Consider the following 22843-nt stretch of genomic DNA (forward strand, 5'->3'; position numbering starts at 1 on the left):
TTCAAAATAAAAAATTATAATTGAAATGTAGGTATCTGTATCTGTCTTATATCTATTTATTTTGTTATCTGATATCGGATTGGAACACTGATTTTATTATATGCTTGCTATTTCGTGATTTTTGACAGCTGATTATAAATATGTACGGAAATAGTATGACGATGCCGATTCGGTCCAGTCAAAATATTATTGATGGCCTCGTGGCCCAGGAAGTTCGGCACTCAACAATTTTCGTCACGTATTGGAAATATTCTTTTCGGAACTGGCGAAAAAAAAACAAAAACAAATATTTCAATTTTTACGTCTTATATGCAAAACATTATTTTCATAACAGATTTATCGGAATTTTACGAATATATATTTCTTCTGGAGAACGTAATACGTCTTTATTATTCTAACCCTTAATTTTTTTTTATACTATGAATACGTAAAGTGGATACATCCGAATAAGGCACTTAAAGCTTCCTTTAAATTTATTTTTAGAAGGGGTTAGGTAAATATCTGGACATGGATGTTTGTACTGAATTTTAATATTTATAGCGTTAGTTCATAAAATATATATTGTTAACCCCTAGTGAAAATAAACTCAAAACAAATTTATGAACATATTAGAAGTGTAGCAAAAAATGCACAAGCTTTGTCATTTTAAAATTAAATGTATTGATTTTCTGATTTTACTGTCAACTGTTTAATGGCAACCCGTTGTTAAGATAAGTTTGCTCAAATTCATCTTAACTCAATAATTTAATGATTTACAAGATGTATATTTAATATTTACTTAAAATTATTCGAAATTTGGATTAATATAATACATGTAAACTAAAATATGTGAGTCGATAATAGTCGTACGATTATTTATGAATAATATTAGTGGCATTTCATACAGGTAATTTTCAATAGTTAATTTTATAAATACTGTAAATTTAAGGTTTATTTAATTTTAGATTTTCTCCACGGATAAAACTGAATAATATAGTAATTACTTTAAGTAGTAATGTAGTATTGATAAATATTATAATGACTTAAAAAGGTACAGATATTGTGTTGTATTGTAATATTAATAATTATACGGAGCATTAAAAACTTAAGTTTATTACACGATATTCAAGCATCTGCGTTTTAGTGTATTTGAAAAAGTTTTTTTTAAAAATCCTTTTCAGTTTAAATCATAATATAAATGTTGTAGGTACGTTGTTCAACTTATAGTTTATTTTCTTTATGAATTCAACTTGTTGCTGATGCGTATGCAATTGTTTAATCAATTATAATTTGATGTTATACAAGTTTTGTTATGATTTTTCGATAATTCTCTTAAGTGCCTTTTTTCGTTGACAGAACCATCTGGTACAAGGCGTAGTCAGGGTAATATAACAAAATAAATATCTTACTTTGGAGTTCTGTACACACACTTGTAAGTGAGTGCTTGAGACACGGACATTTGTGTAAAATTATAAATGCTAAATATATTATAATACATTACATAGTTGTTATTTTGAATTTGTATTGTGGGAAAAATATTAAAAATAAATTTTAAAATAGTTATTAATTAAAATCTGTAAATTTCTCGAGCTCATATTTAACTTACATGATATACCCTTAAAATTATAATCACCTTTCATTATTAAGACTTGTATTATGGATAAAGTATAATATAGGGTATTTTTAAGTACCTATTTAATATAATATAATATATTTTTGAATAGTAAAAAAAAATTATAATTTTATCAGTCCACAAAAATGGGATGAATGTTTTTATTTATTTTTTCATTATATCTGCTCAAAAACGAGGGAGTTCATATCTGTATATAATAATATTAAAATGCAGATTGTACTTCAGTGTCCGGAAAAAATATAATATTTTCAATCGAAATACTATATTATTATGTGTAGTATTATGATTTCTTACGTATTATTTCCACTGACACACATTAAACATATTATTTTATTAATGAAATCGATATGTGGCACTGTGGTAAATCGATCCGGTTTGTATTTTTCGCCGAAAAGACAAACGTAGTCGTCGGGTGAACAGTATAAAACATTACAACGGAATTACTTCGGAATAAGTCATCATCAATCTCGCGAGTTTCTCGTCGACAAAACGTCCAAAACAGACAAATTGGTAGGTATTACGCGCGCGCGATGAGGACAATTTTTTTTATATGAAACGGAATAGAACCCACGTCGATAAAAACGAAAAACTCACCGTGTAAATGTGTAATAGAAGACGGCAGACGTTTTAATAATAATATAACCAAGACCGTAGTGGTGGTCAGATGGTATGATACCTAATATTCGGCGGACCGGCGAGCGCAATAATTCCACTGCCCTGGTTCGCCTCGTTCATCCATAGTGGCCAGTCAATATTGTTGCGAGCAAACACGGACCGGCATTATGGAATAGGGTTTTCGTAATAATAACGCCCGGCCAACAGAGTTCGTCTTCTATTTTTTTTTCACTTGATCGTCAATTTTATATATATATATCTTCCACTCGACGAGTTTTTCTCATTCTTTTTTTTTTTTTTTTCGCCTCACGTTAAGTCGTTTTGCCGGACGAACAAAAAGAATAAGCTTGCTCCCGACCACCTCGCCGCCCTAGACGGAAATTAAAGGGTGTGTGAAAAACATGAAAAAGTTATCAATACAATTTCTGCGCAACCACTCGCTCGAGTGGGTAGACACAACGACACAATGCGACCGATTTACGACCAAATGTACAAAAATATAATAATAACAATAATAATACAGAAACATTTATTTTCCTTCTCTCGCACATACATACACACATACACACACACACACACACACACACACACACACACACCGACAAAGGTACATATTGTTAGAAAATGAACGTTTGTTTTATAAATTAAAATCTAGCCGGGGTTAAGTCAACAGTTGCGTTGAATATACACGTAAACGTATAATATTGCAAACGGGATGAAACGTATTTGTTTTTAATTTATTTCTATTATTTTACCTACGCGTAATACGACAGGACAGCAGCCGGCATACCAAGTTGGTACTCGCCTATAGTACCGATACCAGGTACTACGCAAATGTTTACATTACTGCCCATTAAGAGATAACTTCTAACCGGCGTTTTTTAATGTTACTGAAGTTGAACCGTTTTAATGAAATTCTAAGAATACTTCAAATTTAAAGGTTAAAATATATATGAATACCGAGGTAACTAAAGGTAACTCACGTCATGTAATCATATTATGTGACTGCTGTAGTTGGTTGTTACATATGATTACGAATGTATATAAAAAAAAAATGCATCGAAACATGCTACCAAAGATCGGCTATTACTTCTTGAAGTAACCACTTCAATAGTAAAAACCACTTTTTACAATAGTAAAATAGGTAAAGATACATATTATGTTTTTTTACATCATATTGATTTTTTCATGCAAATACTTATTTATACTAATACTTTAAATTTCTAAATTCGTATATTATCTTTGTTTTTTTTTAAAAAAATTGTAATTTTTTCAAGGAAAACCCATTATTATAATGTTCATATATAATTATTATAGGCTATGGGAACTGACGATAATATTGTGGAACGAACGCGACATAAAAAAAGACCCTAACTATAAATCGGAATCAGAAATTCGTACGGGACAAGAAGTATAAAATTATAGTATAAGATACATGATAATATAGTTATAAGCAACCCATCGAAAACTTTCACGAAAGCGATGCAAAAAATTTGTTACAACGATGAAATTAAATACAGAAGAAACATCAATATAATTTATATAATACAGGTATCTCAAAAACATGTACCTAATTTTTAATATCACCTTAACATATCATATACTACGGTACTGCGTGTACCGAAATTCGTCGTTGGGGCCTTTTAAGGAAATACGACAATGGTGTCGAGGTGATGCTGGTGTGAGGTTAACGGTAATAATAATAGTATAAGGTGTATTTTTTTTTGAATTCGTATGTCGTATCGCAATACAATATAACTATACATATTATAAACGACCTTGCGCAATATCGTAGGTATAATCTTAGGTAGTATGTCTTTGACGAGCAAATGCAGTTGTACGCGCGATGTTTCAACCAGAAACTTTCGGAAGCAAAGTTTGTCTGTTGGCATTTTTGTCGCGTTCGTAATATTATATTCAACGTTGTTATATACGTAATATAATATTAGCGCACGCGAAGAATTTCAGAGTAAATACCTCCGTCGAAACGGCGTTTTCCTTGTTTCTTTAACACATTAGAAACATTAATTACATAGGTAAGGTGCGGTGTCCGGGCGGTAACCCGACTTGAAAATAACGTTTTGCGCGCAATATTATAGAAGCTATTATTGTTGTGTAATGGCAACAGCGGAATACCTGCAACGAAAACGAATATTATATGTCGTAAGCCCTACGAGGCTATGAATAGTCCTAATAATAATAGGCTGGTGCGCTGCTGTGTTGTGCTTTTAACCGGTGGTTATAGGTAGCACCGCAAAACTAAATTAAATGCTCGTAAATAGGAATTTAACAACACTATGGCAGAATGGATTAAAATGCATTTTACATAACGCACGGACACCGTTGTCGTAACGTGATTTATGCTTTTGGCAAAGTAATAATTGAGAATTTTTAGTTTAGTTCGATTTGACAAATTTTCGGGCCTTATATTATTATAATATGATATAAGTGCAACTATTTATGTATTAACATAATTATACGTTATAGTACATTATCATCGGTCTCATTCATAATCTCATTCACATAGGTATTATATATGTAGATTTTTTTTTTAAAACTCAAACGAGAGATTCGTACAGCATTAACATTAACGTGATCCAAGTATTAAAACAAAATTGATGCGCCTAGTATTTTTTTAAACAAACATTTTTCTCAAAATTCTTTATTATGTGCCATCCGTTTCAATAAGAACAGTAAACAAACTTATAGCCCAATATCTATGTATTAGTTACCAAAAATGTAAGTTACAAAGGAACTATAATGGTTTTAGAAGTTGGTGGTGGAATTCACTTTTTTTTAACAAAAATGTTTTAAGAGAAAAAAAAACTAAAATATAAAATTATTTCACTCTAATCCTCTGAGGGTAAATATTTTCACAGTGCATAATGAATTTCAACTTTTTTGCTAAGCTTTTTAAAAAGTGTGTAAACACAGAAAAGTATTCAACCCACATTGCCCTTCAAGACCGCATATAAATTTAAAATAATCGATGAATGAAAATCAAATATTGTTTTCGCATTTTATGAGTCAAACGTAATATAATAATTATATAGTAATAACTAATAACTAATAAGGTCGAATTAACTATTTCAAAACGTAAATGACGTGTGTACAATTTATAGATTGTATTTAACTGACTTTTTATTTTTGCTTTTGGATTTATTCATGTGTGTATAATAATTATTATAACAAACACAATAAGTATGACAAGTTGGTAACTAAAATAGGATCAATTATGTGTATGCGCTTGCAAAGCTAATCACGTGAGTGATTTATGGCAAACAAAACTATTTATTTTTCAAATCATTTTGTTTAAATATCTCATAGGACTTATCAGATTCGTTATGATGACATGTTATATATTTGGCAAACATGTTTCTGGTGTAAAGATTTATTTTAATAAAATCAAATTAACTGTCATGTTATATTGATTGATTGAAACACATTATATATAATGTCTTCATGTCTTCTTCCAAAAATATAACTCAATTTGTATTTCCACTTATCATCAAAGTTACACTAGTGACATTGGTACATAAATTAGTACATTAATAAATTAAAATTAATTAATAATGGATATAGTTGTCAGTTAAATGTGTAAATATAAATCGTTTTAGCATAGCACATAATAGTACTATTATGTGCTATAGGCTCCACCTGCTCTATTTAGTATTTACTCAGGAATCATATTTATTATGTCAAATTTATAGAAAAGTAATTTTTCCATTTTATACAGAAAAGTAGAAAATATGATAATGAGGAAATCTCAAAAATTGTAAATTCACTTGGAAAATTCTGTAACAAATTAATAATAATTATGGTACCAACCTAATACACCACTATTAAGTAGCACACGTGCTATAGTGTCGTTTACCTACTGTATTATGTTCTGATGGCATTTTTTTTAAAGGTATTTATAGTTGTAAAGCCTAAAATTATATATAAGCCTAGTTAATTGTATAAAACCATTCACATACCTGTTGAAATTGTTTTATCTTGATCTGAATATTCTGGGTTAGAATAAAATTAAATTGTCTTATTTGAAATTTAATCTATAAGTTTGTTAAATAAAAATTCCGATTTTTTTTAAATTCAAGTTATAAGCTACTATATTGATATATTTTTAACTTCCATTTCTGTAGATAGTTAAATTATAATTTATTTTTTAAATCGTAATAGAAAATTAATCGGTTTATCTATTTACGGTGATTCGTCAATTTCTTTAATAAAAGTAAATTACATTTTATTCATATCCTTGTTTTAATAACTGATTAAATTATAATAATAAAAAATCAATCTATTTTTATAACTTGAAATAATTACTCTTTAAGTCCTTTTTTATATTTAACCATTTTCATCGTAATTCTTGATTCATCAAGATTAAAAACATTCGCATAATATTGCTGTTGCCCTTAATTGCTTAAACAGAGTATGACTTAACATCAATATGCAAAAGCATTAATTATAGTTACTAAAATGTATAATCAATAATAAAAGTAATAATAAATCATAAAAAACTGTTCTCATGAGATAATATTCACTCAAGTAAGTCAAATACTGACCTTTAAAACATTAAATTTTCTTATCCAGTAGATGAAGGAGGGCCCTACTTTTACATACTTTTAATAATGTTTTTGAAAAATAGTATGCAGAATTGTTAAGTAGTATTCATAAATCATAGTTGGCGTAGAGGTATATTAATATATAAAATAATGTTGGTAGACTTCAAAATATAATTTTTATTTTATATAGAAGTCCGAAAAAGTGTATGAACAACAGATAATGTGAACTGAGTTCTTCTAATATAACGCAATTAATCATAATTTACATTGTATAATATTGTTATGTGGTTGTTAATTAAGGAAGACATTTTGAGGTTATGATTCTTAACGGTTATATAAATTTAACGTTATATTAAATAGTATTGGCCACTGGGTAACATAAAAACGTGTACAGATTCCCTAAGCTCATAAGTTTAAAAATAAAACAATTAAACTAATTAGCATGGTAATAATGCTTACAAAAAATTAATTAGGACGCGCCAAACACAAAGAGCAAACATTTTCGTATCTCTTAACTCTTAAGTGCCATAACTCACAATCCATTATGGGTTAATTAATTATCTATACCACCAAAACGTTTTATTAATACAACGATAAACAAAGGCATATCAAATTTAAATTTCAATCTTAGTTATTATTGATGTTAAAATATTTCACACTGATCGTACACAATAGGTATCTGTATTTGTTTTGAAAATTGACTTTTACTGCAGAAGTAAAATTGAATCATTAAAGTAATTTAAATATTCGGTTGTAATAAAATAATTTTAATATTGAAATAACCTTACCTACAACTGGCTGCTAATGACTATTAATTTGGGTAGGAATACTTTGAAGTGAAGTTTGAGGGAATTTATTGCACAATTCTCTTCACAACGTTTTCGCCTACTCAACCCAACTCTCAAATGTATTAAAAGAATATTATTACTATGTTGCTCTCATCTTGCTCGGTCAGATATTTAACTATACCCTTTTCACAAGTGGTTGCATATCCAATATCCTACTTGAACAATATCAGTCTATGTCGTTTTTTATTAAGCTATCTTAAATCCTTATTTAGAGTATTTTTGAGGTTATAATCCAGTATTGTTTTATTAGTATTAGTCGTTTATTGGTAACTGTATTTTTTTAGAGCTGTGTAAAAATTAGAGAACATAATTTAATAATAAAACATCTCTACATAATTAAAAAACAAGTTATTAAATATAAAAATAAATACGTTTATCCTCTAGTCTATTTTAGCACGGTCCTTTTTCGTCAAATAATAGGTTTCCAGATTTGAACATCTTCTGCCCACTTCTGCCAATAACGCAAAAGGTTCCATGCAAAATGTGTTTTTTTTCCAAAGAAATTTCCACTATATATTTGGGAACTATATAATAACGTACAGATGTAACAATGTAATATGTGAACATAACAATAAAAAAAATTATTGCATACCTATCATAATAAATATAAACTTATTGTTTACTAGAATACTATTTAATAATATTGAGCACCTTAAATAAATATATAATCTATATACATTATACACACTACACTAATTTGCATTTTTCCTAAAGATTTAGGACACTTACATAGAGTACCTATAATATTGTGATGCACGACAAAATCTAATATTTATATAATAGAACTATATTATGGTTTAAAATACTATCGCTATTACTGTGTACAGTGTACACCTATGTCGGTCATGTGTGAACATACATTTGGTATTTGACGTGGAAGAAAATGATAGAAAATGATAGAAAATGCATTTTGTGGTCACAGACAATTTCGTTTATTATTATTATTATTATATGAACCTATATTCTATATATGTACAATTTGGTTCTATAAAAAATAAAAGAACATTTTATTCGTTACATGGTCTGTTGATCTTTTATGGCATTCTCTTCGGCTTCGACGAAGCTTTTTGATGGCAAGCCAAACAATATATTTTAATTGTATAATTATTTGCTTTATTTGTTCTATAAATTGGTTTATTGGTTGCATTAAGATTAAAATGAATAAATTAAGTCTGAGTTGTAACTTGAGTGGGCGTTTTTGAATAATTGCAAATAAATTGAAGGAACTCCGACGGAACCATGGTGGTGATAATTATATAAGAATATTCATAAATATTTACGATATACTTAAAAATGTTAATATTGCATAAACCAAAAAAGATTTTCGAAACACGACAGTTATCAAAAATATTTGATTTAGTTGAGACTTACGTAAATTGTGTGTTCTTTAAGTTGCATAATGTGTGATAGCGGGATAGTAAAATTAAATTCAAAGCTGTCCAAGTTAATGGTTTTAACTCAGTTAAGTTAAGTTAATGTGCATGAATAAGAAAAAGTTGAAAGTTAATTACATTTTTGGTTAACCTAGTCCAGTTAAAAGTTCCTACACAATTTTTTTAACTTTATATTAAATTTAAAAAAAGTTTATTTTTTTCTTTATTTTAGCCTACTTTATATTTTTACCAACTCAAAACTATAGTGTTTACACATTATTTCTATAAAGTACTTCATTGAAGTTTTTGTCACTTAAAAAAGCTGAAATATGTTTTTACATTAAATCGATTAAAATGTGATAAAATAAAATAAATATGAAAATAAAATAAATTAACGGAAGCCTAAAAGTAACTAGGTAGAATCAAAATCTGTTTGCTATACATAGCGTATTAGAGATATATGAGTTTTATTAAAGTATGAATTTATTTGTGATCCAAGTGAAAAAATTGTCAAACCCATTTTCGAGTTCCCATATTTTTATTTCGGCCGGCGTAGCAAATATTTGATCCGAGCCAAACCACTGCGAAGGGCTACAAACGAACATAGCGAACAGCATAATATTTTAATAATACATTTTTATAGGACCCCGGAGCAAGGAGCGGGGGCGGCCGACCACCATGTACCACCCACCTATATAAATTATGGGCGCGCGGGTGTCAGGGACTTAATAAATTCCACGTGCCTGAGGGTCATGCATATTTGGTTAAGGTATTTCCACCTCGTTAATGCCGAGACGGTGACGACAACTAAAACTATACGGTTTAATTCGTAGCGTGTGTATGTGTATGCGTAAAATATAATGTCACTTCACCACGGCTAATGAATATTAACGAGCTATTTAATTTTTGCAAGTTTTTCCGAAAATGTCTACAGAGCTGAGTAAGTACTATAATTCTATAATACGGTTCCGTACCTAAATATATTTGTACGCCTGCCGAATAAGTTATAATAATATAGGTCGCAATTTCACGTATACTGCGGTGATTAAAATACGTATGTGAGGGATGGGGAGTGCTAAAATCATGAGACTGTTAGAGAACCACGGGGGTCCTAATAACTGCACCATTCTCTACATATATAACATTAATTAGTTTACAATATTATGTTATGTTACAAGTTATGATAGAAAATAAAAATGATGGTAGGTATGCAACATTATAAAGCAAATACAATATTAATATAATACGAAGTTAATATATTTCAAAACATTATGTTAAAATGTCAAACTAGTTATAATTTTCTTTCACATTTGGCCAAATGTGGGAATAAGATTGCCAAGATAATGTCATCCAACATTCCTATTATTTGTATCGATAAGCAACTCGCTATAATTGGTTAGAAATAAACGATAAACGATATAGATCCAATAAAAACCACGTACATATACCTACTTATTAAATATCTGTGATGGTATCAGATGAGAAAAATAATTCTTTACTTTTTGCAATTATTTGGTATGGCTTGGCCGGAAGTGCTAAAAATATTACACTATCGAAACACCTTCCCCTTGTTGCACCAGCTAAGCCGATGGTGTATGGACGATTGGAAACGTGAATGAAGCAAAAAATAATAATAAAATCAATACGCACCGTGTTTACAAGACCGCACAAATTACGAGAATAATAATCGCGGCAAAATGCCCTTTTTTCACCCAACAAAAAAAATGCATAGTGGTAATGTAGGTAGGTATTATAATAATTTTCCATTTAAGTGCGTGTATTTATTTTTCCACTAACGCACGATGCACATAATATATAGGTATTGACGCGGTACGTCCTGCATTGTGGTCTCGGTGGTGGAAAGACAGGTGACACAATATTGATTAATATTTAATACACAAACGAAATGATAAGTCTCACCGTTTAATGGTCGTGCAGAGCATATTATAATATTATTATAACAAGGGTTTGGGTACAATTCTAATACCTAAATTAAACAGTAAGGACTAAAATCAATTACGTACAATATACCTATGTATACAATGTATTTTATACATACAATTGTACAAATATGAAATAATATTTAATGCGATAGTCGGTATGCATCGATTGACGAAGGAAAACACGTCACGACATGTCCGGTGGTGTCCGATGGATACCGCATACCGTGTGACCGTGACTCCTCCGCGATCTCCTCCCGTTATATAGTTGACGGGAAAACAGGACACTGAGTCCAGTATCGGTTGCTGTGGACTGGACGTGGTTCTAGAGAAAAAAAAATATAGCTATCGGTCGGTGCTAGACGTCTGATAACGACCGTATCAGTTCCATGGACGTTTCGAACCATTATAATAATATATTGATAATTCCCACCCATGAGAATATTAAACATTTTTCATCAGGATATTTCGTAAAAGTCATATTTATTGCAAAATCGAAAATTTCGATTGGATTTTTTTTACCTGTTCGTTTGACACCTACTCTTTGAATCGAACTGAACATGAAAATACATTTCTCTCGAGCAACCCTCTCGCACATTCAAACTGTATAGTAATATAATACTTACAGACTAATACAATATTTATGAGTTGATCATATTATTATCGACGTTTAGTCGGGTAAAAATGTTATCGCTTTAGTTGGATTTCATCTCAAATAAAAAGTTATATGCTATAAAATATAAATATATTATCATACATACCGCAGCGTCAGTTTCGTAAATGGTTTTAAATTATTTATTTGATTAGGTTCTTGGTTCTTGTTAGTTTTTGTTAACTAGCCATTTGATCGTTTGTAAATTTGATTTAATAGCAACGCACGGCATAAGACATTTTAAATGATTTTTCGATTCAGTGACTACAGCCGTTTGTCTCGGTATTAGATCATGATCATCTAGGTGTAACCAACCATAATATATGTTGTGTAATATGAAAAACAATCATGTTGTGGTGAAGAGTCCATAATAATATATAAAAGCTTTCGGAAAATTCGGAAAATTATATATTCATTTGTAAAGCTCGCATTGGTGATGTCAGATTTCCTCTAAACTACAGAGGACGTACAAAATACAAATGGAAAAAAGCCACATAATTATTGTCAAGACAATTTAGATTCTGAATAACGACGAGAGAAATATAAAATAAGTTATTTCCTCTCTGTTTATAACCGATTGGTGTTTGACACCGAAACATAATTAAATTTTAAATTGAATTCTCCGCCAAGAGAAACAGTGTGAGAGTAACCGTACCTCGTCACTCTGGACCAAATAATAATAATAATAATAATAATAAAAAAATAACAACAATATACGTACAAGAGGTATAACTGTACTGTTCAAAATATGCTTTCCTCACAATGTATTATAAATAAATCCGAAAAATTGTTGTATGAGATGTGACATTTTTTTTTCGTTGGCCACGTAAATTGAATGAAACTTATAATTTACTACACTAGAAAACCAATCCCGCCGGTTTTTGTGTTAGACGTCTTTGAATATCGCGTGAAAATAATATTAACAATGCCTCACCACTTGGTACTTTAACCGTCGTATATAATTTATATTGTGTAGTGTGTACCTATTTATATTTTCATACATAGTTACATCAATGTTTACCAGTTTATAAGAAATTGTGTTAAATACTTAGTTGGTGTGTGTTAGGTATAAATAAATATTAACAAATTTGTTTTATGCCCAGCAACCCAGGTACCTCTTATGACATAAACTCTCTTAACACACACTTGATCTGCTTAATTCGCTGGTCTTGTATTTTTTTTTCTGGTTCACCGTCATTATTCTGCTGGGTGTTAGTTAAATAACTTAATGAAGAAATCTAATAAATAGTATAGTATGCGTGTACACGTATGTGACCACGTATTGAAAAATAAGTTTAGGTACGAAGTTACGGTTTGCACACGGCAAATAGGAGTGCAATCACAGTAAGTCGATGCACGACATTCTCACGATTTAAGTTAACGGTGTCTTGATTAACCGAACCATCCTCCCTTTTGCTGCTCACTAATTCATTATCTGTCTCTCTGTCTCTCTGTTTCTCTATTTCTGTCTATGTTTCTCTATATCTGTATCTCTGTCGCAATGTCACTTTCCAGTGGCGGATTTAAGGGAGGGCCGTCCGCCCCCCTCCCACCATTAGCCTAGCATTTGAGTTAATAAATTGGGTCGTTTTTAAATATTTGTGTCGTAAAACCGAAAAAAATTTTCTAGATCCACCACTGTCACTTTTTTATTAGGACTTACTGAAGTGAGACTAGATTTTAATTGGAAAACTACGTTTGAAGTCCGATAAAATTTGAATACAATCTAAAAAAAGGTGGATAAGTGGATGTCACTCTGCTGTACAGTAGGTTACAAGTGGGTCACTTTAATGGATGGTGTTAAATTGGAATTCAATGATATAATATCATTGTATAAGAGAAACGATTCTGAGCGAAAACGGTCAGTCAGCCTATGATATTATTGTGAATAAAGTAATTTATATATAACCTATTTACGTGGAGCCTTGTTTTAAATTTTCAATCTTTGGCCATAAAAGTTAAATATTTTATACATTTTTAACTACAAAATAATTAATAAATTATAAATTTGATAAATTTTGTCAAAATTTGAACTTTAAATGCTTATAAAAAAAAATTGTGCCTATGTATTTTTAATATTTTTCAACTGCTATTAGAACGATATATCAGGAGCCTTATATTAAATTTTTCGCGCTTTTCTACCCAACAAATAAAATTTAAATGATATTTATAGGAAAAAAAAACTAAAAAAAAAGAAAACTGACAATGTCCGTAAACCGCTCAAAAAGAGTCAAAATATTTTTAAAATGTTATGGTGTATAGAAAATGACTACTGGGAAATTTTTACTTTTGACCCCCCAAAGTACCAACTAGATTCACTTTCCTATCAGAAAAGTTACTATTGAAGAAAATCCAAGCACTTTTACTGTCCTTAAAGGTGATGACAGACACAAAAATAAAAAAATAAAAAAATAAAAAAAAAAACACACATCATTGTAAAATCAATACATTCATCGCTTCGCTCAGAACCTAAAATATGGTCTAAATAATATTCAATATAAATCTGATGCACATAAATAAATTGTTACGAGATCAATAATCTTACCATTTTCAATGTTACAATAATAATAATATAATAACAATGTAATATAGAATTTGTACTGTCCAAATTGCCACTTAGTGATCCGATTTGACTATTCTTCACGTATTATTTATGTAATATAATATATATATATATACATATTTATACACGCAAAACAATAAAGTTGTGTGGTAATGATGAAGGCTATTTTTCAATGGATATTATTGAAATTAACTTTAAATTTTCAGTATTGAAGTATTAAATACACAAAACCACACAAAATAAAATTAATTCTTCCTTCAATGAAAAAACCGCTCAAAATGTTTTTTTATTATTTTGATTAAATCAAACTTTCCAGGTTTGTTAACATTTATTTACAAAATGTGAATAAAATAAACATTATGTTATTAATAAAAATATAAAGCTTTCCATTATTTAAAAAATGTGTCTGATTAATTAATATGAAAATTAGGTCTATAATTATTCTGAATTGCAGATATAACAAAATTATAATAAAAATAAAATAGTAAAAGTGATTCGATAACAGCTATATTATAGTAAATTTTTACAACTTAGAAGTTACATCAAGAACATTATATTCGAATCGTCAACTTATCACCGTCATATTTTATATCTTTAACAATAGTAAAACTGTTTATTCCTATTTCAACAGTTTTGGTGAGTATTTGTTTTGTTGACTATAACAATATCATGCATCATAATATGGCGAGGTTTCATCCCACGCCAAACTGTTGTTTGCTAAATATCTTGCAGTTAATGACATATGATATCGGAGTATTTGTCACTTTATTTAAAAATGCATAATAGTATCAAACTGTGAATTTCAATATTATTATTATTATTATTTTTTTTTTAATGTAGTTTTGTCTGAACTACCTACACAGAATCATTTGTAATCTTTAATGTTGTGCCATCACAAATACACAATGTTAATGGATAATACTTCCATTAGATGCTAGAGATGTTCCGTTTAGTTTTTAGCACACTGCACACAAGCTTTAGGTTTATTAGTGTGTTCAACCGCAATAATGGAAATGAGTTTTGTTTATTTTAACGGGGCATTATTAATATTAACTAAAGTTGAAAAACACGAGAGAAAAAACTGGGAAAATTGCTCTTCTGTACAGTAGGTCAATAGGTGTCGAGTGTATCTTTTCATTGAGTAAGTTACTGTAATTAATTTATTCGTTTGAATCCAATGAATTTACTTCAGTATGTCAATATACAACTAAATAGTTACATTTTACAAATGCAGTATCTCGATTGTATTTAATTTTGTTGCTTTTTGTTTGAATGCGCTTTAATTTGGCTTTTACTGCATTTCTATTTTGAAGGGAAATAAGGTGCACACATTTAAACAAAATGTATGAGATTAACGGAAACATACCTAATTGCAGATCACCGTGTGTATTTTACTGACCGAATAATTATAAATTATAATAGTGATATATCCATTTATTATAGTAATATAATCACACAAAGTTGATAAAAAAAAATAATAACATGTCCACTTCAGTATCGTAACTTAACATCAGTGAGTATATGATTACCTATATTATGTACCAAAAACTACATAGCCCGGAAACTTGTAAACCACTCCGGTCCGGGGCATTAAACACTTATTTTTGTCTATATTAAATTACGTTTTCTTTTTATAGTAAACTAGTTTATCCTGCACGGCGTGGCGTTGCTCGTGACAAATTAAATAACGCCCATGGATTTATCGACCTGTCTTAAACTCAACTCCGTTAAATGGAAACTACACAGATTTTTAACATAGTAATTTTGGTGGTTTTAACTAAATATAAAATGCAGGTATAAAATTAAATCCAAACATAGGTAATAACAATTTAATTTTCTGCAACCAATAGCAACCATATATATATTAAAAAAAAAACAATTTCTTTTTTCGAGAGCCACCAAATCCTTGTGTAAGCCTTTCTTTAAATGTACATTTTGTAAAATATTTTCTTAGTACTCCACTGGTGATATGAACGTACCATGAAAATGTCAATCTTTAGCTATCATAGTTTTAGCTGCTTATTGGTTATGAATCAGTCAATCAGGACTTCGGAGATTGTTCTTAGAGATAATATCAGGAAAGTTTGGAGAGTAGTTTGAACCACGTTCGACAAAATACCAAACACTATATTCAATTCACCACAGGCGGTTAGCCGTTTTGGTTGAATTAGTTCCATAAACCTATCAGTACTCCGACGCAAATTTTCTCTCGAACAGAGGTACACTAAAACTAAGACAAAAATATAGGTATAGGGCCGTATTCTATGTTTGTTAATTTTATAATAATTCTCAAGTAACAGCGTAGTGTTAAACTGTTACATCTCATACATATTAGAATATATGTTTTAAAATCCGATGAAACTGTTACGACATTATAATCGATCAGTTACATTTACATCGTTGAAGATTTTCACTTTCAGTATAAATACTATAATATAGCATAACGTGTAAATATACAATAATATTATATACTCTTGAAGCGTTATTAATATACAATAATATTATACACGCTTGAAGCATTATTATTTACCGTGTATTTATGTTTAATGATTAAACATCGGATATTATATCGTTTATTTACTAGTATGACTGCGATTTATCCGTGTCAATTTTCTACCTCCACGCTACTACATTAAAAATAATGTATATGTTTCTGTTTGGTTTGTGCAGGAGGCGGGACAACTACAACGCCATGCCAATGGAGACGAAACGACGGATAAAACCTTCCTGCGCCGGGATCCTTTACTATTGGTAAAATTTAATTATTTATTGTGCTTCAATATAGTTGTATGTATAGATATATTCTGATACGTGTACTTATTTATCCGATCATACACCACCGATACATGTTATTTTGGCCAGCTTCGGCCTTCGATAATAGTGTAAACATGATAAACTATAAATTAAGTTAAAATGTCGTTAATAATATTCAATTTACACAAATATAATATTATGCTTCGATCACAGACATAGGTATCTCAATGTTATTTCTATAATGGCATAATAATATTAATTTTGTTGTTTGGTATTGTGTTCGAAAAGTCGATTGGCCGCGGCCTCATCCGTTTATCGCAACTTTCTAACGTTTTAATTAAATTAACTCGACCAGACTAAAGTGTATTCAGGCGTAATCCATTTTTGATCTTTTCTCGAGTTATGAAAATAAAATAAGAAACGCTCCAAATCTAAAATCTTCAAAGCTTCACTACGAAATGTACTTATAAAGTAACATAGCAATATTATTTCAGACATAGGTAATAATGTTTATTAACTGAAAATAACACAGGGTTTTCCATTGCAATCGTTATGATTTGACGACGTTTCCACTGAAATAATAATGTATCGACGTAGTACCTACACCATTAAACATAATAATGGGGATTCAAAAGAAGAAAAAAAATCACTCAAACGAAAAGTTTCAAATAAAATGTTATTATAAAGATACAATCGACCCAAAAAACTTTGGAAAAATAGACTTACTGTTACCTGAAGTTACAATGTATGTGTATATAAAATAATACGTATAATATTGTTATTATATAACAATCGTGCGTCTGCAGCCACTGAGCCACATGGTATAAATATAACTTATAAGTCTGGATCGATTTGAAACATGACGTATGCGGTGCAGCTTATTTATATATAATATATAGGTTAGGTACTTACGTGCACCATAATATCTCCGAAATAATAATATCTGTGGTCGAAATGTCTTCGCGGGAAAAACATCTGTGAACAATAATATTTCCAAAGGTCTCAAAATTAATTACACTTTTAATGCATCAATAATACGTTCCTACCTATATATTTGATAATGTTTGGTTTTATATGCTATTTGTCTGTTATTTGGAACAATATGTTATCCCCTGCACAAACAACGATTCAATATCAAATTAATTAAATAGGTACAACCTAGCCATTTTAACGCGTGGTCGTAACCGTAGAATGTTGTATACGGTGTTTCAGTGAAATATTAAATGACGATAAGATGGTGGGGGGGGGGGGGGGGGGGTACGAAAAGATTTTTTTGTAAACTACTTAAATTTACATGCAAGGCACCAAGTATAATTGTACGTACCTATTAACTTCAGAAAAAATGTATATGTAATATGTATCCAACTATATATTATTCTAGTAACTGCAGATGACCTCGAGAAAAAACATATAGAGTAACGATAAAACACGAAAGCGATCAATTGCATCACAGTATTACACATTTTTACACGGCTTTCCGTAAAATATTCATTAAGTATTACAAATTTCGTTTATCAATTAAAACCAGTTAATTTTAATGATAAGCTCCTTGGTGGATACAGAACATACATAAGATTATGACACAAACGCATAATATTGTATACCTTTATGATTTATGATTGAATAAAAAATGAATACTGTAATGCATGGTGGTACGCAATTTATTATTGTATTATAATACGCATGCGTGATGCACCATGCTGTTTAATTCAACAGCATTGACTTTTCATACAATATTTATCGTTTCATGCATTTCCTCGATGATGAAAGACTTGAAAAGTATACTTTTCGTGTCGAGGCAAAATTAATACAAAAGCGTACGATTCAAATCGAGGTAAATCGCAATGGACCATTTTGTCCTATTATTTACTTATACCAATTGGCGTATTTCCATTAAATTTCAGCAGATGCAAAACTTTCATTGATCCAATAGTCATAAATACAAATTAAGTCATATTTAAAACCAATCGCGTGCACTATCTCTTTATATTTGATTACACACAAATATCGAGATAACTCTCAAAGGAATCTGTATCTTACAAACACTATATTATTATAATATGCATGAAAAAATACAATATTAATATTAAAAAAAAAAGAAAAACTTATTTTATCAGATTGTAGTCAGCTTTAGTCCAAAATATCACAATGACACGGCTATAATTTATAAGTGATAACGTACAATTATTCAGTTGCGTTATCTTCTACCAAACGAATTCAACAAAACAATAATTAAATATTATAAATATTGAATAGGGTTGCGAAGCTCAGCTTATCATTGCACCTGCTTTATAATGAGCCTTGGGGGTGCCATGCCAGTGTTGTGTCGTACATTCACGTGATTATACGCTACTGCTCATACCTATTCACTGTATTCACCGTTGTTATATTAATACTAATTTGGCGTGCTGCGTACTATGCTGATACAAAGGCAGTTTAATTGCGTATGGTGTTTTTGAAGTTGGCTACATTTGCAAGTAATTACCACAAACGAGCATGAAAAGTCACGTTTTAGGCGTAAAACATAGAGGTAATGCACCGTTTGCAATTATTGCTCGGACCCATTTGAAATTATATCAAGTAACACAAATTATGATAGTCAAACGTGGCATTTGATATTATTTCAAGTAATACAAATTATGATAATTAAACGTGGTATTTGACATTCACGTCCGGCGTATATACTTCAATATTTGTATAGTATAATACGATTTTGTTGACTCCAAAACACCCCATTACTATAGGTAGTGAAATAGTACAAATTATATTATGCTGTTATATTTTATTTGTTTAAATGATTGAAAATTACACCAGTTTCTGTAGTCGTACAAGTCCGATAAAAAATTTAGAATAATATTAGAACAATATGGATATCTTAATATTTTCGTGTTTCGACTGATATCCGTGAAACCCGACTTAAATTGGCATCCTGCAGTGGATGTTTTAGACGTGTGTGTTTTCATTAATTGTTCGTACCAATGTCACAGGAATCTAATACCATCAAAAAGTTTTACCCCTAGGAGAAAAATTAACCTAGGGCATTTCGACCACCGCTGTTAAACTTTTGGAAACATTTTTCCCGACTTAAAATTATAATATGTTATTAATTTCTCCAAGGTAAACATTTCCTGTATACCAGCGACCATTCTTTTTAAAAATAATTTGGGACCGTTGTTTCGGTGTTTTCAGTTTTGTGAGATTTTTCTTAGGCATTTAAATAAAAAAATAATTCTTGGATACAGGCAGCTATTTCACTATACCACGGTAGTTATTGGTTCGGTATCTAATATCATTGATAAAATAAAATATACAACATAATATTATATCATGTGTATTAGTGTATTGTATCAATTGCATTATGTTTTGTGTATTTTAATAATTTAATAATAATAATATGACATATTGACATCTGTCGTACGCACATCAGACTCAGTCAATCTTTACACGTCACATACTCGAAACGAGGTATACCTACATACGCACTCGAACCGTGATGGTTTGACGTGAAATGATTAGACGTTGTACGAGTTGGTATAATATTGTTACTTATTTATTAGTATTATTTTTATATAAGCATTAAATAGTAACTAAACCTATGGTGGACGTAATTGGACTTTTACAAAATGCTGATTTTAAATAATTGTGTTTTTCACTCCAGACAATTCGATAAAAATACTCGCTTATATAATATAACGTAACGTTAACTATTATTATTATTATTATTACTGTACTACTGTTACAGCAATTTACTCAAAGTTTAATACGTAGAACAAAGAGAGAAACAAATTAAAACTATCGAATATTTCTCTATTAAGTTAACGGAAAACGCGCAATTGTGTGGCCTTGCGACAGTTCCTAGAAAGGGATTCATTTAATTTCGAGTCGAGCACCACTACCGGACGCAGAGTTGAATAGCTGTATTATTATTGTTATTATTATTATTATTATTATACACAAGCCGATCGTAAAAAAAAAAAGTCATCTACCCGTACTATATAACGTCAGACAACGAAATCAGAGTTACGCACAAATGTGTACACTAGTCGAAGGTACCTATCGTACCTAAGGTACACACTCGTATGTATAATACCGTGCATTTGGCTCATATACGGCCGGAAAACGTGAAAAATCCATCACCTCGTGTATAACACTTGGGTTTGTGAGTATACTCACGAAAATTATCTCAAGCGTCTACATATGGTGATTAATTTAAAATTGTTTCAAAACGTATAACTACATATAATATTTGTCTACGATTTAATGGTGTAATTAATATTCTTAAAGTTTTTCAACGTTTAAAAATGCACTGTTTTTCCTGATACCTATAATATTGACTGGTGTGCGATTGTACGATCAAAAATCACTATGTCTATCAAACTGTCTTGGTAATGCTCGCACAATGCGGCGTCCGGTAACAGGTAGGTAAACGCGTGCTCTTCTATGGCATACCTATATATATACGACCAACTCTGTACGAAATGATGTGACTCTGTTTGGTGAATCACCCAGCGCACATCGTTCTTCGCGTATGTGTTTAAAAAAAAAAAAATTGTTTACTTATTAATATTGTTCAATATAAATTGAGTATTTATATTTATACGTAATATTGATGACAATAAGAGCGGATCTATTTTATTTTCCATTTACCTTAAACGCGTATGATGTGTTTTGATAGACATGGTATACGTGGTCTGAAAGTCTGCAACGTTCTATATTGCAAAGTTGTACACGAAGTTTAATGGCATATTATTATGTGTTTGGGAGCGTTTGTAGATGCCTTCCGTTCCGGAACTATTTTCGTCGATAAAAACAACGATTGCCGCCATTTCGTCAATTAGACTACTGAGCCCTATGTACTATTATATATTATATATATATATATACAGTAACAATAGATTACTTTTACGACTGGATATGTCCGTTCAAATAGAAATGCGTGACCGGTCGATTCAGAAAGGACCAGAACTATATAACGAGTATATGTTTGTAGTTCGTTGTATTATACACTGCGTACCTACAGCAATTTATTTTCCCGTGAGTCTCGCGGACAATCGTTTATTTGTGAAAGTCTCGGGTTTACGATGATTATACGTTATATTATGCAGAATATTAAGCTTAGGGTAGTTTTCCATATTGCGTTTTCACCATTCATATTGTCATAGTGAACATAATGAATTTATAAGCATTAAATATGACTGTGTGATGTTTCCCAGAAGATTAAAAAGTAGGTATGAGTTTATCGATGCGTAACATTTTCAATGCACTCGCTTTGCAAAATAAAAAAATAATAATAAACTTAGGAAGTATCTCTGCTGTTAGTAGGTTTTTACCTCTTTTTTGAATATATGTAACTGTAATAGTGTAAAGGATGTGTTAGATTTTAATATTTTATAAATAATTTCTTACAAAAATGATTCTGAGTAGAGACGGTCCGTCACCCTATTCAAAGATATTTTATAATCAGTTTATCATATTAATATAAGTTTTTTATTTTTCAATAACTATATACTACATAATATTATAATACCGACATACCGTATAAGGGTGCACCTTATCACATGTGATAGGTTCATTTTATAAATGGCTTAACATTTATCCATATATTTTGAATAGTTCATTCTGTGTAATAATTAGTAATATACCTAGTAATATACATAGTACCTAGTAGCAAAAATATTCAAGTCACTACGAATAATATACTTTTATTTACAACACAATAACTATAAATTCTTTATTTTTTTATTGAATATCCAATTTTGTTGAAATTTGAACTTTTTTTTTTATTATTATTGAAGTAATCTACAATCTATACATGATCATGGTATAATAAATAAGTTTGTTGAGTGACGAGTAAGAATGATATGATAATAGGATTAGGGTAGGTACCCAGTGGTAACACCCTATAAATTTAAAAATGTATATGG

At 30.0% G+C, this 22843-nt stretch overlaps 1 protein-coding gene across 3 annotated transcripts in view; it reads left to right on the forward strand.

Moving 5' to 3' along the window:
• LOC132941836 (potassium voltage-gated channel protein Shaw-like) overlaps positions 1-22843 on the forward strand; it is a 221284-nt gene that overhangs the window by 55760 nt on the left and 142681 nt on the right. For all 3 annotated transcript variants that reach the window (XM_061010035.1, XM_061010034.1, XM_061010037.1), the window contains exon 3: positions 16836-16916. The gene's annotated coding sequence lies outside the window, so the exon portion shown is untranslated. The remainder of the gene's footprint in view (positions 1-16835; positions 16917-22843) is intronic.

The sequence above is a fragment of the Metopolophium dirhodum genome, chromosome 3, assembly GCF_019925205.1.
Source record: "Metopolophium dirhodum isolate CAU chromosome 3, ASM1992520v1, whole genome shotgun sequence".
NCBI lineage: Eukaryota > Metazoa > Arthropoda > Insecta > Hemiptera > Aphididae > Metopolophium > Metopolophium dirhodum.